Source organism: Rhipicephalus microplus, chromosome 5 (assembly GCF_043290135.1).
Source record: "Rhipicephalus microplus isolate Deutch F79 chromosome 5, USDA_Rmic, whole genome shotgun sequence".
Taxonomy (NCBI): domain Eukaryota; kingdom Metazoa; phylum Arthropoda; class Arachnida; order Ixodida; family Ixodidae; genus Rhipicephalus; species Rhipicephalus microplus.
The window spans coordinates 76,919,598-76,935,593 of NC_134704.1; positions in this window are offsets into that span (position 1 = coordinate 76,919,598).

Consider the following 15,996-nt stretch of genomic DNA (forward strand, 5'->3'; position numbering starts at 1 on the left):
TAATTTCACATTTCAGGCAATGATTTCAGCATTTCTCTGAGAGATCAAAACACACATAGCACACTTATAGTTTTTTCTTTTCTACCTCAGTGGCAATTGAACGCTACCACGACATAAGAACATTTACTATAACCAGTGTATTCCGAATGAACGCGCAACCGCTGTTTTCATACTTCTGTCGAAAACAACCGGAGTGAGACGGCATCTTTGTAAACGAGAAATTCGCACTCCATGGAAACTCCCCGCATCGTTACGCAATTCTCGTGCCGTGAATAACTTTGTCCATAGTGCGTACTTTTCCAGAACGAAATGACAGAAACGGTTAGAACCATTTCTGCTCTTTTTTTTTTTTCAGCCCCTTTTAAAGGATGGCTTTCCCCCTACGCGCAAAAAGCTTTCGTCTCGCCTCGTCTCGAGCCGGCTGAAGATGCAAATGCAGATGGTTTTTTGGAGGAACGTGTTCCGGAAGTGGTGCGCCATGAAAGGGGGTGGTCTTAGGGCTTTACTCCTGCGGCGTTTACGGAACAAGAAACTCGGCACCGACTGTTTCAGGAAACGCGCATTTTAGGTTTGTTCGAGACTGTGAATGCAGGAGCGAATGCCAGAGGATTCCTCGAATGAGGAGACCTCTCATCTACGGTGGGCGCGGAACCTACACCGCTACCCCGTTTCGAAAAATAAACGTTCATTCCTCCTCCTTATGGGGAAACCCCAAGATTCCTCGAGTGTCAAGTATGAGCACCGGCTGCGGTGAGGCTGCTGCAGCGGGCCACCGCTGTCGTGTGCTCTCCCCGACCCTGGAGTGATTGTTCTCGGAGCTGCTACCTGTTTTGTTGGAGGAGCTCTTCTTTCTCGAGAAAGGGAATTTCTTGTGCACTGGTCTTGCCCTTTTGTGTTGGTTTGTGACGGACGAGTGAGACATGTCTTTCGACCGGCCTGTTATTCGTAGGTTGATGGGGTACCGGTAATATTGCCCTGCCACCATGTAAGCACGTAAAATGTACATATTCTTATGATGACTGGGGTTTACCTTCCCAAAATCACCATTTGGTTAAGAGAGATGCCGTAGTGGAGGGCTCTGGAAATTTCGACCACCTGGGGTTCTCTAACGTGCACCTAAATCTGAGAACACGACCCTACGCACTCTCGCCTCTATGCAAAATGCAGCCGCCGCAGCAAATATACATATTCTTGATTTTTTGCGCCTCTTGTTTAGCATGCAATATACATACTACTTGTCTTTTCGTAACGCATTTTTGCATGTCAGCGTTTGTGTGAAACATCTATTGTAATATCAGCGTTAAATGAATTCCTAACAGCGGCAAGCCTTCGCGATAGTGTAGTACGTGAAGCCTACTTATCACTAAGAACAGCCACGCATATATGCTCAAAGTTGCCGAAGAGGATGCGCACGCCTGTCAATGATGATAACTGGATGGCGCACACGGCACAATCGCAAAGGCTTGCTACTGTTCAGTTTTCATTTTACACAGATAGTACATGTTGTTTCCCAGTCACCTCAGAAACATTTTCCTGCAAATGAAGCTCATTTTGTCATCATCGTTAACGTATATCTAACATAAAATGTTTTGTCGAAATGGTATTGATGTCTGTGCAAATAAACTTTTCGAAACAGACGAAGGTGTCTCTGAAAACCACGCCACGCTTTACAGCCGCCACGTCATCTCGATAGTTCTGGGAAAACTAACTTGAGAACAGTGTACTTGAGAATAGTAATTGTTTTGCAGTCAATTTAAGGGCGAAGCTCCTCTTGCTTAAGGCAAGCCTCTCGGCGAGTCGTGTTCAGTAATTCTCGAAATGACCGCTAGAAGCGCAGCTGTACAATAGTTCAGAGGTCGCACGCTAGATAGAAGGCAGCATGGCACACACATCAGCGGCTGGAGTTCGGACTGGCACGGTAGATGGTCGTGTTTTTTGAGCGCTCCCGATCAACAGCGCAGATAAGTTGCTTTGCATGTTTCGAGCTTGCTTTTATATAATAGTGTAGCAGTAAAACATTTGTAGCACTTATTACATTGTACGACTTTTTCAGGGGTCAGTCCCCAGGTATTTACTTATTTGTGTGTGTGTTTATTTTGTGTTTTTTTCTCTTGCAACCCAGTCGTGGAGGTGCACGTACACCGAACACACAAGTTTTGTAGTAGAGCTTACGCTTTCTTTTTTGTAGTGGAGAATTCGTCCAATGACGTATGTTCTAATTATCGAGTGGGACGATTCATAAGGACAATTGGTGTCAAAAAGTCATGCCTAAAAAACTGTAAAATGTTTAGGATGCGGGGTGGGTTTGAAAAGGAACGCAAGTGGAGACGCAAATGGAGAGGAGGCTGACGCCAAGTGTAGGCAATGTGAGGTCGAGGAAAAATGGAGCAAATGATGGTTGCCTAAAGTGAACTGCTGATGAGAATCACCGAGCTGGAGACTGCGTTGGCGGCAGAGCAAGAGAAAACGAGGGCAATTGGAGAAAGGCTGAAGTCCGCCGAGGAAGCACTAGCCAAGGTGAAGGTGGTGGTGAAAACATTTATAACCATTAAATGGTTACAGAGAGGTGATTGGGTTGGGGCCTTATTGGCCTCCTACCCTCACAGCACTAGGTGGAACCCCTATTCCGGGGCTCCATTGGCAAGCAACGCCGCCCGCGCACGTTGAACCAGAGCCTCTTGGGCCTTCAGGTCTTGACAGCCGAGCAGGGCCGCCTCCCAGTCCTCTCTCGTGGGATTGGGGTTGGGGGGGATAGATGGATTAGACTGGCACGCCCAGACGATGTGAAAGGTGTCAGCCACCTCACCACAGAACTGGCACGTGCTATCAAAGGATGAATTAAAATGTTTTAGCACCGCCGGGCACAGTACAGTATTGATAAACAGCTTTAAAAGGAGGCGCTCGTCAGCGCGATGCAGTCCCTTACAAGGGTCTGGATAGCGCCGGTGCTCCTCCTTGTAGTAATTGGTAATATCTTTGAATGAAAGGGCCGAATTGTTTGATTGCGAGTAGGCTTCCAAAGACAGGGAGATAGCCCGGGAAGAGAGTGCGCGGGCGGCCTGATCGGCCTGTTCGTTACCCCTGAGTCCTTGGTGACCGGGTGCCCAAACCAGATTTCGCGGAGTTGGATTAACGTATCGGCAGCTAGGTTCCAGTATGCGCTGAGCAAGCGGTGAAGCCCACCCTAGCTGATAGTTCCGACAGGCCCCTCGTGAGTCGGTGATGATATGTTTAGAAGAGGGATAGGTGAGAGCCAGAGCGATGGCAACCTCCTCCGCGTGTGTTGCGCTGTAGGCTTTGAAAGTGAGCCCGTTTACGGTGTTTGCGTTGTGTATGACTGCGGCAGTATACCACCCCCCATGGTGCGGGCCGGCAACGTCCACGTAGCACACGTGTTCCTCTTGACCAAAGTGTCGCTGCAACGCTTCCGCGCGCGCCTGGCGGCGACCACTGTGGTTTTCTTTGGACATGTTGCGGGGAAGGGGTCGGACCCGGAGGGCGCGTCTCCAAGGTTCTGGCACTCTCACCCTTTCCTCAATATAGTAATCGTGTTTGATGTGTATTCGGTCCAAGAGGCGGCGACCGGAGTGGGTCTGTGCAAGGCGCGTGTATTGGTTAACGAGGTGGGCTTCTCGAAGTTCCCGGTAGGTATTCACCACGCCTAGGGCCAGAAGTCTCTGGTTGGACGTGGTGATAGGGAGGTCGAGAGCCCGCTTGATAACTTTACGGTGGATGACCTCGAGTTGATCATCCTCGTGTTTGCGTAGGTGCAAGTAGGGAGTCTAGTAGAGTATTCTACTCGTTACGAAAGCATGGGCAAGCCGCATTGCATCCCTGCTTCGTAATCCGCCCCGCTTGTTGGAGACCCGGCGGACCATACGGCCCACCTGCTCTCCCACCGTGCGAAGTTTGGCTATTGTGGTGTCGGCCTTGCGTTGGTGGTGTATGAAGAGGCCAAGGACGCGGATCTCCTTGGCCTCACGGATCGGTCCCGAGGGAAGACTGATATTGAGCTGAGTTGTGTCCTGAGGGGAGGGACGTACGTGCACAAATTCTGACTTAGCCGGGGCACACTCGAGTTTGCAGTAGGTTGCGTAGTCGTCGACTACAGTCGCTGCTGCTTGCAGGCATGACTCCATGTGACCCAGGTTACCTTGCGTGGCCCAGATCGTGATATCATCCGCGTAAAGAGCGTGATGTATCCCTGGTAAAGAAGCCAATTTGGGGGGAAGATGAAGCATGGCTATATTAAATAGGAGGGGAGAGAGGACCGCGCCTTGAGGAGTTCCCCTCGAGCCGATGACGTAAGGCCCATGTTCCTCATCTTGTATGCGTATGTAGGCTCGACGGTCTGTAAGAAACTGTCTAACATAATTGAATGTTTTATAACCACAGTTGGTCTGACTGAGGTGGTCAAGGATTACCTCATGCTTCACGTTGTCGAATGCTCCGTTAAGATCCAAGGCCAGGACTACCTTGTCATTGTGGGGGCATTCAACAGGATCTAATATGTCATGGTGGAGCTGTAGAAGTATATCCTGGGCTGACTTTTGAGGACGGAATCCAAACATGGTGTCCGCAAAAGTGTGCTGTGTTTCTAGAAACTCGGAGAGTCTGTCGCGCACCATCGTTTCCATCAGCTTGCCGACACAAGACGCGAGGGAGATGGGGCGAAGGTTCTCCACGTCAATAGGTTTACCTGCCTTCGGGATGAAGGTCACGAGAGCTGATTTCCATTCAAGAGGGAGAGGAGTTTCTCCGTCCCAAATGCTATTGATGTATTTGAGGAGCGTGGCGTAGGCTGCGTCGGGAAGATTGGCCAACAGTTTGACCGTAACCTGGTCACGCCCTGGTGCAGTGCCACGCTTCATCTTGCGTAAGGCCGCCTGGAGGTCGTGGAGCTGGAACGGGGTGTCCAACTGCGTGTTCTTTTTGCCTGCGTAGGAGTATGCGGCCGTCCGGGGGTCCTTGGTGGTGCACAGGTATCGGTCCCTGAGCGTGTTTGCCAGCTGTGTTGTCGTTCCTGTAAAGTTGTGCATGACCTTATGTAAGTGACGTTGAGTTTCCGTGCGTGTTTGTGTTGGATCGATGAGAGCGCGAAACAGGCGCCATGTGTTGCGACCAGACATCTGGCGTGCAGCCGTGTTGCACCTGTCCACCCAGTTAGTGTCGGCTAGCTGAGCAGCATATTCCGCAGCTTGCTCCGTGAGTTCTAGGATGCGTTTCTTGAGGCGTCTGTTATGTTTCTGTTTTTTCCATCGTTTGGTGAGGCTGCGGCGGGCCTGCCAAAGATGGAGGAGGTGGTTGTTCACGTCCGTTTGAGTTTCCGTGAGCTGTATCAGCTGTTCGTGTTGTTTCAGTGTAGACGTCAGTGATTTAGACCAGGTGTCGTATCCCGACTGGAGAGGGTCTACAATAGGTAGAGTGGTGCGGAAAGTTGTCCAGTCTGGGATACGAGCTTGTGTAAGTGGGCGTTTTAAGGGACGCATGTACACAGTTGTGTTTAATACACAATGATCACTACCGAGAGTGTCCTGTGTGTTCAGCCAGTCGGCATGGCGTATGTTGCGTGTAATTGTGAGGTCCGGGCAAGTATCTCGTTGAACAGAGTTGCCTACACGTGTTGGGCTGGCGGGATCAGTGTGGAGGGTGAGTCCAAGTGTAGAAAGAAGTTCCGCAAGCTTCCTTCCACGCGTGTCCTCTCGTGGGTAACCCCATAACCTGCTTGGGGCATTGAAGTCGCCGACGATCAGGAGGGGGTCCCGTCCTGCCACCTGCATAGCTTGTGTGAAAGTTTCGCTGAATGTGACGTTCTTAAGCTTTGGGGGACAGTAAATGTTTGAAATATGAACAGGTGGGTCAGATCGCCTTATAGGCAGCACCAACACCATTGTGTATGGGAAAGGCGGTGTTGTGGGGAGTGTGACTTCCTGGGCGGTATATTGCTTGTGAACAAGTATACATGTCTCCGGGTTGTGTTGAAATGTAGTGTAATTTGTGAGTTTGACGTCCGAGCCGGGTTCCTGAAGGGCAACCACGGCAACAAGGAACTCAAAGGTCTCAAGATAGAGGCGGAAATGAGCCCGCTTCTTGTGGTTCTTGAGACCTCTGCAGTTCCACTGTGTTAGTAACAACGGCTGAGTTGCTCAGCCAAGGTGAAGAAAGGAGCGGCCGACGGAGAGAACGGTAGGGCACCGGCAACCAGAACGGCGGAGAAGAAAGAGTAAGCATGTGCAGAAAAACAGGTTCAGCCGGTTCAATGGTCGCAAGACCCAGCTTCAGCGAAGTAGTCTTGGGGTAGGGAGAAGACAAAGCAGCCGGCGTCGCAGGTGCAAGTAACTCTCAGGTGCAGGACGCTCCAGCTGAAAAGTCACAGCACGTGATAATCACCAGGGACTCGAATTAAAATCGATGCGCAGAAGCAAAGAGAGGGCAAGAGGCGACAAAAGGGTTGTAGTAGGGATGTACCCAGGACCCAAGGTGGAAGCAGTCATGATGCAAGTGAGCGCAAAACTCAAAACTACAGCTGATGGACAAAGCCTCGTGATAATTGCAGGTGGTTTAAATGATGTCTTTAAATAAGATACGGAAGAACTAGCGACCACACACGCGAAAGGCGTCAATGAAATGCGCCATTTACCCTGAGGTACACGTAGTGATATGCACGATACCGGAGGTATCGGTGGGTGATAGCAACCTGCAAAGAGCGGTTGTCAACGCTAACCAAGAGATATGGTGGATGAATCGACAGAAAGACTTTGAGGTGGTGGAAATAAACAGAGAGGTGCATAGGTGTTGTGGGTATCAAAGAGACAATTCACTTCGATGGGAAGCTAGGTCATGGGGTGGGTTGGCGACTTCAGGGTGCGCAGTAACTTTTTTGGGGGGCACGCGGGCCATGGGTCCAGGATAGCTAGTAACGAGGAAAACAACCAGTGGGACTCTTTGACAGGTGGTATAAACAGATACGACTCCAATGTGGCACCAATATCTAAGAATCGTAGAGTCTGCACAGAAATCGACGTAGCCATAAGGGCTGAGCCAATTCAGACGTAGGGTATTATAACATGCAGGGTGGTAGGAGTAGGCTGACGTGGGAAGAGATAGACGAACAGCTAAGAGAGGAGAGGACGATGATATATAGTTTTGTAGAAACATATCTTAGGAACATGAAACAACGCCTAACAATCCGGACTACGCATGAGAATATTGTAATAGATCAGAATGCAGCAGAAGCGGGGGTGATATTGGGGCATTCATTCATGAAAGTACAGACTGGCAAAAGGTCAAGCAGTAGTGCAAGGAACTTTTATGGCTAAAAGAGAAAGTGGTAGGGCAAATGACGCCCCTGGGTTTGCTATACTTGTAGACAGGGGCAAAAGCTAGAGAAAAACCAACAGATGGTGTAGCGCATAGAAAATACATTGACGAACTAGGAGAAGAGTACAAGGTAACTATATTAGGAGATAGAATGCGCACATAGAAGATGAATATACTGACACCAACAGGTAGAAAGCTAACGGATATGTGCGAAAGGCATGATTTTGTCATTTGCAACAGCACCGAGAAATGCGAAGGGCTGATAACATGGGAAATGGAAAGGCTGCAGCCGATGATAGATTACGCACTTATGTCACATAGGATGTATGATCGGCTAAGGGTGATGAACATAGATAAATATAGGTTCAGGAGCTTAGGTGGCGATTACGAACGTATCAATTTGAGTTTCGAAAGAGAAATGAAATCGGAAAGATGGCATTACGAGCAACCACACGTCATTATTTATTCAGAAAGGCAAATAGAAATAGCAACTAAAGAGATTGAAAAAATATTCTCCGAGGATAATAAAACAGAGTGGAAGTACACAAATTTAACTCGATTATTTGAGTTAGAGCTTGCTAAGGTACGAGTGAAATCAACCAGGAATAACAGACACAAACCCAACAGCTGGTGGGATTAGGAAATTAAGAGAGCCATAGTAAGATGTCAGGAAACCTCCAGGCAACACAGGTATGCTAAACAGAGGTGTGTACCAGAATATGGGGTAAAAATAAAATGGGATAACTTTTTGAGCTGCAGAAAAATAGCATCCGATTTGATCAGTGACAAGAGTAGAAGAATGAGGACCATATGAATGGCGGAAGTAAACAAAAAGGATAGAAAGGCAGCGGCAAAGTTTTGGAACCATCTCAATTCTCTGAGTAATAAGTCAAGCATGAATCAGAGGTTTAAAACTACAGTCCAAGGGGTCGGACAAGAAGGGAATGAGGCAATAGAATATATAAAAGCAATGATGACAGAAAAATTTTAACGCCAAGAAAACGCTGCACGCACCGTACCAGATGAGGATGGACCAATTAGCTCAGTGGCTCCACTGGGACAGCGAGAGTGGAAAAGAGCATAAAAAGGGCTTCTAATAGCACATCAACAGGCCCTGACGGCATCCGAATCATGCCAGTGAAGAAACTAGGACCAAACTCTAGGCAAACATTAGGAGAGGCAGCGAGCAAAGCAATAATGGATGCTGAAGTTCCGAATGGGTGGAAACTAACCAGGATGAGCATGATCTATAAAGAAAAGGGGGATAAAGCCGATATAAACAACTACCATCCTATAACAGTGATATACGTAGTGTACAGGCTGGTGATGCAGCTAGTAAAAGAAAGACTACAGACATGGGTGGAGAATGAGGTGGTTCGGGGAACAACAAAATGTGTTCCGTAAACGAAGGAGGTTGGAGATTAATCTGTTTTCATTGATGCAGTGTATTGAAATAGCGGAAAAAGAACACAGGCCCCTGTGGCTGGCGTTTTTAGATATCAAGGGGGCTTACGATAGTGCCATTCAAGAAGTCTTCTTGTGAATACTGCATACAATATATGTGGAAGATGGAATAACTAATCTTTTAAAGGATATCTGTAAAAGTAAGAAGGTAGCTATCAAATTGGAAGAACAAATATCTGAACCTATACAACGCGGGCTTCGACAGGGAGGTTCCTTGTCACCTTTGTTATTTATTCTGTATCTCCAGGGACTAGAAGCCAAATTAGAGGGGAGTCGACTCGGCTTCAGCCTCTCTTTTTCTAAGCAAGGAAATCACATTGAACAGTCATTACCAGCATTGATGTATGCAGATGATATAGTATTAAAAGCCGACAACAAGGAAGATCTGCAGGGATTGATAGACATCTCTGGTAATGAGGGAGATAGGTTAAATTTGAAGTTCAGCAGGGGAAAACCGGCAATCATGATTTTTTGTGATAACAAAGGCAGTGAACATAAGATACAGAAAGTCACGTTAGAAAAAGCGGACAAATACAAATATTTGGCCGTGTAAATAAAAAACGGGGCTGAGTATCTAAGGAAGCACGAAAGATACGCAATGACTAAGGGCACCATGAATGTAGCTGTAATGATTTGGAAAGGTATTATGGTCCAGGATTTGACGTTCGGCAATGCGGTCTTGTGAATGAAATCAGAAGTTCAAGCAATACTGGAAAATAAACAACGTGGCATAGATAGACTTGCTTTGCGAGCACAAGGGAATTCCCCAAATCAGGGGGTACAGGGAGACATGGGATGGACATCGTTTGAGTGCAGGGAAGCTAGCAGCAAGATAGAATTTGAGGAGCGATTGAGAAAAATGGGTGGGGAGCGTTGGGCTAGGATAGTTTTCATTTACTTGTACAGAAGAATGTTGATAGTAAATAGAGAAATCGAACTCGAAAACTATCATGCAAGTATTTAGACAACAGCAGAATACCAAGCCAAAAGGAAACATCGGTTAAGAAGAAAGTGAAGGAAACAGAGAGGTACATGTGGAAGACGGGAATGCTTAAGAAATTATCACTGGAGAACTACCGAACTTTTAAGCAGGAAATTGTAAGGGGAAAGATCTACGATCATTTTCAGGGTAGTTCTTTTCTCTTCGAGGCTACAACGAGAGTATTGCAGATCAAGACGTACCGAGCAAAATACGAAGGCACAGGTACGGTATGGAGTGCGTGTGAGAGGAGGAAACAGGTGAACGTTTGATAACGTTCTGTAAAGGGCTCCGCCTTATAGTTGAAGATAATGGCGCCGAATTTTTCAAAGCATTGGTGTTTATGGACATTGAAAGCAAAATAGACATTAAACGGGTAGATATAACCAGAAAGAGGCTAAATGATTGCTGGCTACAATCAAGGCGCGAGTGAAATTCAATCCCTAAACACACAGTGATAGTGATTAACTTTATGGCTAGGGGGCGTGAGCCACCACCCGATCAAAAGGGCACAGTCGAATATATCCACACATCCATCCTCCGTCATATCCAGCGTGCGCGCTAGAGAGAGGCGACCAACAGAGGTCCACGCCGACATAATGCGAGCGCTTTAGGCGCGCTTTCATTCTCATCCCCGGAAGCGCAGTGAGTGCATTTCTCCATGCAGCTCGTATGTTTGGTCTCCCTGGCGTGTATGCCGGGAGGCAGGCCGCGTCTGTTTGGCGCCTGGCGCCGAGCGGCGGCCACCTTGCAACGGTGTGGCCGTCTGTCCGAAATAAAACTTCCCCCTCACACGACCCTGGGGGGACGGGGGTGGAGGACATGCCGGAACCGACGTATAGATGAATATAGGTTGATGAGTTACGCAAGACTCTGAGACAAAGTGCCTCCGGGTGCCGCGTCTCCTTTCTACCTGACGACAGCATCATGAACACCTTAGAAAAGAAGGCAGTGGTGTGGAGAGCTCGCAACGCCGCTGCAATGCGCACGAACCGCAAATATCCCGCGTGAGAGCTCGCGAAACGGAGGAAAAACGCCAGCGTCGGCAGCAATCGTTAGCCAGCATCGATCCACTGGTTGTGACAATGGTGAGAGCTTGTGCAGCCGAAGCAAACTGGGCTCTTTGACAAGCGAAACTACCCTGGAAAGGATGCAGAAAGCAGTGATATCGTTGTTGAGTGGGCTGAAAAGGGAGGCTTGCAATGTGTTTCTCAAAAATTAGAGGTCATCGTCATTCGCTCCCGAAGCAGTAGCCCTCCTCCCCCAATTATTATCACGTTGATGGCATACCCATACCTCATGTTCCTCGTGCCCGCATCCTTAAACTACATGTTCAAGCGCATGGCAAAGCTAACTACACCGTTGGCCTTTTATCTCGACAATACTGTCCATAATCCGGCGGGTTCAAATAGGTGCTCAGGGCTTAAAAAGAAGACCTGCTGCGCTTGGTGGAGGCCTGCGTGATCAGCCGGCTCACATATCACTTGCTCTTCCAGCGTTTGACCCAATCGCAACAACTACGCAGATGCCATGATCCGCAAAGCGACAAAGCTGGCACACGGCGTTCCGAACTATACTTCCACACGCCTCCTTCTTAAGTTGGGGACACACAACAAACTAAGCGAGCTGCTCAAGGCATATTGGTGAGTCAGCCCTAACGCCTTCTACTCACCCCTACTGATCGCAATCTCCTCTCACGCCTCGGATATCCCGTCCCATAACTTGACATCGAAACCCGCCCCACGCCCTTATCGCCTGCGATACTGAAAATATTAACTGTTCATCCTTTACCACGTAAAATGCACCCTCAGCATGACAAGGGCTGGCGCAGATCCCGCGTACGATACCTCAGCCATATGCAAGAAGACATCCCGGAATCGCATACTCTTTACACAGACACAGCCCGAATTCGGAAAGGTTACACCTTGGTAGTGTTAGATTCCCTGCAGGACTCGGCTGCGATGCGTGGGACACATGCCACTCACTGAGAAACTAATGGAGTCGCTCTAGCAATACGATACGCTATCCGTGTTCACAGAGAGGTCTACATATTGACAGACTCGCAACAGGCATGTCGTGCCTTCCTCTCAGGACATGACATCCCAAGAGCGGCCCGCCAAATTCTCAACCAAATTCCGCTTACTGAGTGAAACAGTACTTTTCGCGTCCATTTAATCTTAACTGCTGGGCATGCCTATTTGGGGGGCAATGAACATGCACACGGTGTTGCCCGCAAAAGTTCCCTCCGAGTGGCCCGTCAAGGTGAGGTGATGATTTCAGAGAGATGGGAAAAGGATTTTCTTCTCATTAAAAACGACATTCTTGGTCACTACAGGAACGTCCATCGCACTCAGAGCGCCCCACCGCCATCTTTCTCGCGAGAAGAGGCAGTAGCGTTACGCCAGCTACAGACTGTTATGCCTGCGAGTCCACGGCGAACGTCCATGCCTCTGAAAAAGGCAATCTGTGTCAAGGCAAGCCCGCTAGCCCGCCTGACGCGAACATCTAAACGGCGTCATCACGCGACGGTGCCTCTCTGCAGCCCACGCACGGTGAGTCACCTCAGCCAGTGAGCCCGTCGAGCAAGCAATCGGCGCTTTCCAGTCTGGTGAGTCTTGCGCAATGCGTGGCGACGTCACTCGTCCTTGGGTGCAGCCACGTGCAGCGCAGCGGCTCCAGATTCGATGAGAATGACGCGGCCCAGCGGCGACCCCATTGGAGGATTCTGACCTCACGGCCAGCGGCGCTTCTGGTTGGACATTTGGTTACTCAAAGAATCCTCCCGGTGCATATAAAAAAAGCCCTGCGGTGCATCGCGAGCAGTAGACCTATGTGTTAAAGAGGAGAGCTCGGCTCTTCGAGTCTCTGTCGGTCTCAGTGCCGAATTTGTAATGCCTCTGTATATATGCTGTACATAAACCTTGTTTAACTCACCGGCGTCTCGTCCGCTCGTCTATCATCTCCGCGCAGAAGCAGCCGCGAGCTGAGAAACCTACGCTACCAAACGGCTGGTGACCGTGTCGGCGGGGATCGGAGCAGTGGCGCCTTCGGGACCGTGTTGGCGTCACCCTCTTTTGTATCAGTGGAGTCAGCGGCGAGATTCGTGGCGCCTTTCGTAACGTCGTCTGAGGCGCGCTTCGGAACAAGACTAAAACATTTCCCAATCTAATATTACGTCATAAATTCTACCCGCAGTGCTATGCGCACCGCTACCCCGGCTGTGGAAAGTCGCCCACGACCTTCCATGTCTCGATAGAGTGCACTGCGAACATCTTTCCTCCCTTACCTGCTTTCTTTCACCCTTTACGTAACGAGGAGGTGTGGGATGATTCTGTTTGCGATGTACCTCCCGAGGTACTTCCAGCTCTGATACTGCGGGCCCGACTCGTCGCTGCAGTCGTCCCAGAGACCCCGCACTATGGGTTTTTCCCACGCCCTCTTTCTTCATGGTTTTATAAATAAAGACGTTTCTCTCTTTCTTTCTCTCCTCAACAAGCGGGACCCGACGTGAGAACCTGCGAAGCAGAGGCGCCATACAAGCAGTGGCAAAAGAAGCTCGCATAAGAGCGGTGGCGCAAAGCAATGGTCAAGCGCGAAAAGCAAACTAAGCTACCTGCGGTTAGTGGCGCCGACGCGCGCTTTTAGGCGACTTCCTCGATCACTCGTTTGGCCACAACTGTAAGCTATGCGACCGCTTGCGTGGTTTGACAACAACATAACCGCCATCGCCTCCATTCGCAGTGGCCAGTCTTGTGGCAAGGCTACCGCCGTGCTCCAACAAGAGATTTATGGTTTTACCGATAAGCATTTCTCTCATTGCATTCACTTCGTGGAAATGGTGGGAGTTTTTTGTACGAGCTTCTTCCTCTTATTACATATCTGTCTAAAAATCACCGCTTCTATATATCGGAGCTGACCTCATCCCCAATTAAAAGATGTGGTTAATTTGCCATTTCAGAAAGAAGTAACGCAAGTGTCATCAAAGAACCGGCAAAGCACGGATGACTTTTCTTTTCTGATTGAACTAAACCATCGCCACTGACCTTGCGTTAGCATCTCCCGTAAAAGGAGCTGTGTGGCTGCACGTTCGATAAATCGCTAAAATAATGCAGCCAATCGATTCTCGCTAGCATCATTGCTTATGGGGACAGCGTGAAGGTGACTGCCTGTGGTCATAAAATATTATTCTGAGCAGCTACACTTTTTGTAAAGAACCTTTAGGCTGAATTTACCTTGATATTGCTTCGTATATCGTTGACCTACCGGAAGGGGTAAGCGTTGAATCTTTTTTTTTTTTGCAGCACTGTGAGATTCACTGCGAATTGGTCAGCGTATTGCAAAACTGAATGATGTAGGAACCTTTTGCTTCTAAATATAGTAGTTAAGTGTTCGAAGTAGACAGACTAACAAAAATGACGTCCAGTCAAGGTAGCAGTACCAGGGAAGGTGGATTCTAGAAGTGCGGAAAAATCCGCAGAACATCGGGTGTCGATAAAAGTGCTTCGAACAAGAGTGTACCAAAGACTTTTTTTTTAACTGAGAAGGAAGTGACACTTGTTAAAACTACTAACATACAAAATAAGTTACGTAGAAAGGTGGGATGTGGGTTTGATAGCATTGATTGCGACGATGGCATAAACTCGCCCATTAAAACACCAGCTGTTTCTTGAACTGACGCTGAAGATGACCGGTTGTCTGACGTGTTCCATTGAACAGCCATTTGCTTCCGGTGAAAGTCGGTTCTTCGCTGTAATTGGAATTCCTGGTCAAAGCGTACTGAGCAAACGACTTCGCATTTACCGGGTTGCACGGTACGTCAATAAGTTCATCTGGCTGTCAAGCGTCAATCCCGACATAGGGTGGATGCGCTGGCTCGGGCACAGAGGGAGAGAATGAAAGAACAGAAGCGAGCAATAATCATTCCGGTTTCATCCTACGAATAAAATGGCTGCAGCGCGGTGTTTGCGATTGATGCAGAGTATTAGCTTTTATTGCATCATTCGCAAACACGTGGTACACGGCTCATGCATGTTCAAAGAATATCGGCCGTGAAACTTGAGACGAAAATTGTTCGAAAAGTAATCGCCACCGACTTCAACGACCATCTTACAATCGAAGTGCGATAGGTGAGGACGGAAAGCAAAAAAACGCAGTGATCTAGGGTCGGCTATAGGATATTCTCAGTGCTGCTATTTCAATGGAGGGGCTTTTCTCGATTGGGAAGCGTGAGTTTTCAAACTATATTGCTGTTGTTCTGGTGAACAGTTGTAGCACGATTTCTTCATCTGCAAAGTATTTGGAGTATGGTGCAAGTACACTATTTGGCCAATAAGACATCCTCGCTCCCGGCCTTTCTTGATGGTCTTCTCATTCTCTCGCACACGCATTTAGCGAGCCTCAACGCTCAAATAAATTTGCGTAGTTATCAGAAGCATATAAATAGTCAGCAAGTTAGAAAGCTTTTCATTTTTTCTTCATGTAAAAATAATACATAACGTCGCTATCACTGTCGATTGCGTCAACGTATATATACATTTTTTTGCTTCCTGATGTGGTCCCTGCGATATTTGATGGTGACGGTAGCAACGAGCCTCCAACTATGCTTGATACATCGACTTCTATGGTAGTTACGCTCATATAGTGAACATAAGTCTTGGCTCATACCGGTACGAATGGCATCGACGGCTATTAAAGAAAAGAAAATTGTCGACAACGCCAACTCCAGAGGGTTGGCACTACTGCTGCGATCACATAAATGATCAGTACACGGACACAGATTACGTGTTTTTTGAGCAGTTGCTTTGATTTCACCCGTCTAAGCGAAATATAGTTTCCTTCGGTTAGAAATAGTGCGCTACAGAGACAGGAGCACAATCTGAACACGGAATAACTGGTACGTGCAGCGGAAAGCCACATATACCGATCCAACAAACAGGCAACACAGGACACACAGGTTGAGCTGGTTGAACAAATGCAAACAGCCGGCAAGCATTCCTTTTATCAGTCGAAAAGATGATGAGAAACTATCCTAAGGAACCATCAGTAATTCTTTTGAACCATTCACTCATGCTGCCATCCAAACTATGTGATGCCCGGTGTGATTTTACGCTTAATTGCAAGCAAAAAGACATGTGTTAACATGACTCATCTCACTACGAAGCATCTGCATAATATTTCCTGCCTACTTGAAGCAATTGAGTGCATTGTAGTGGTACAAAACAACTGTGTTAGAA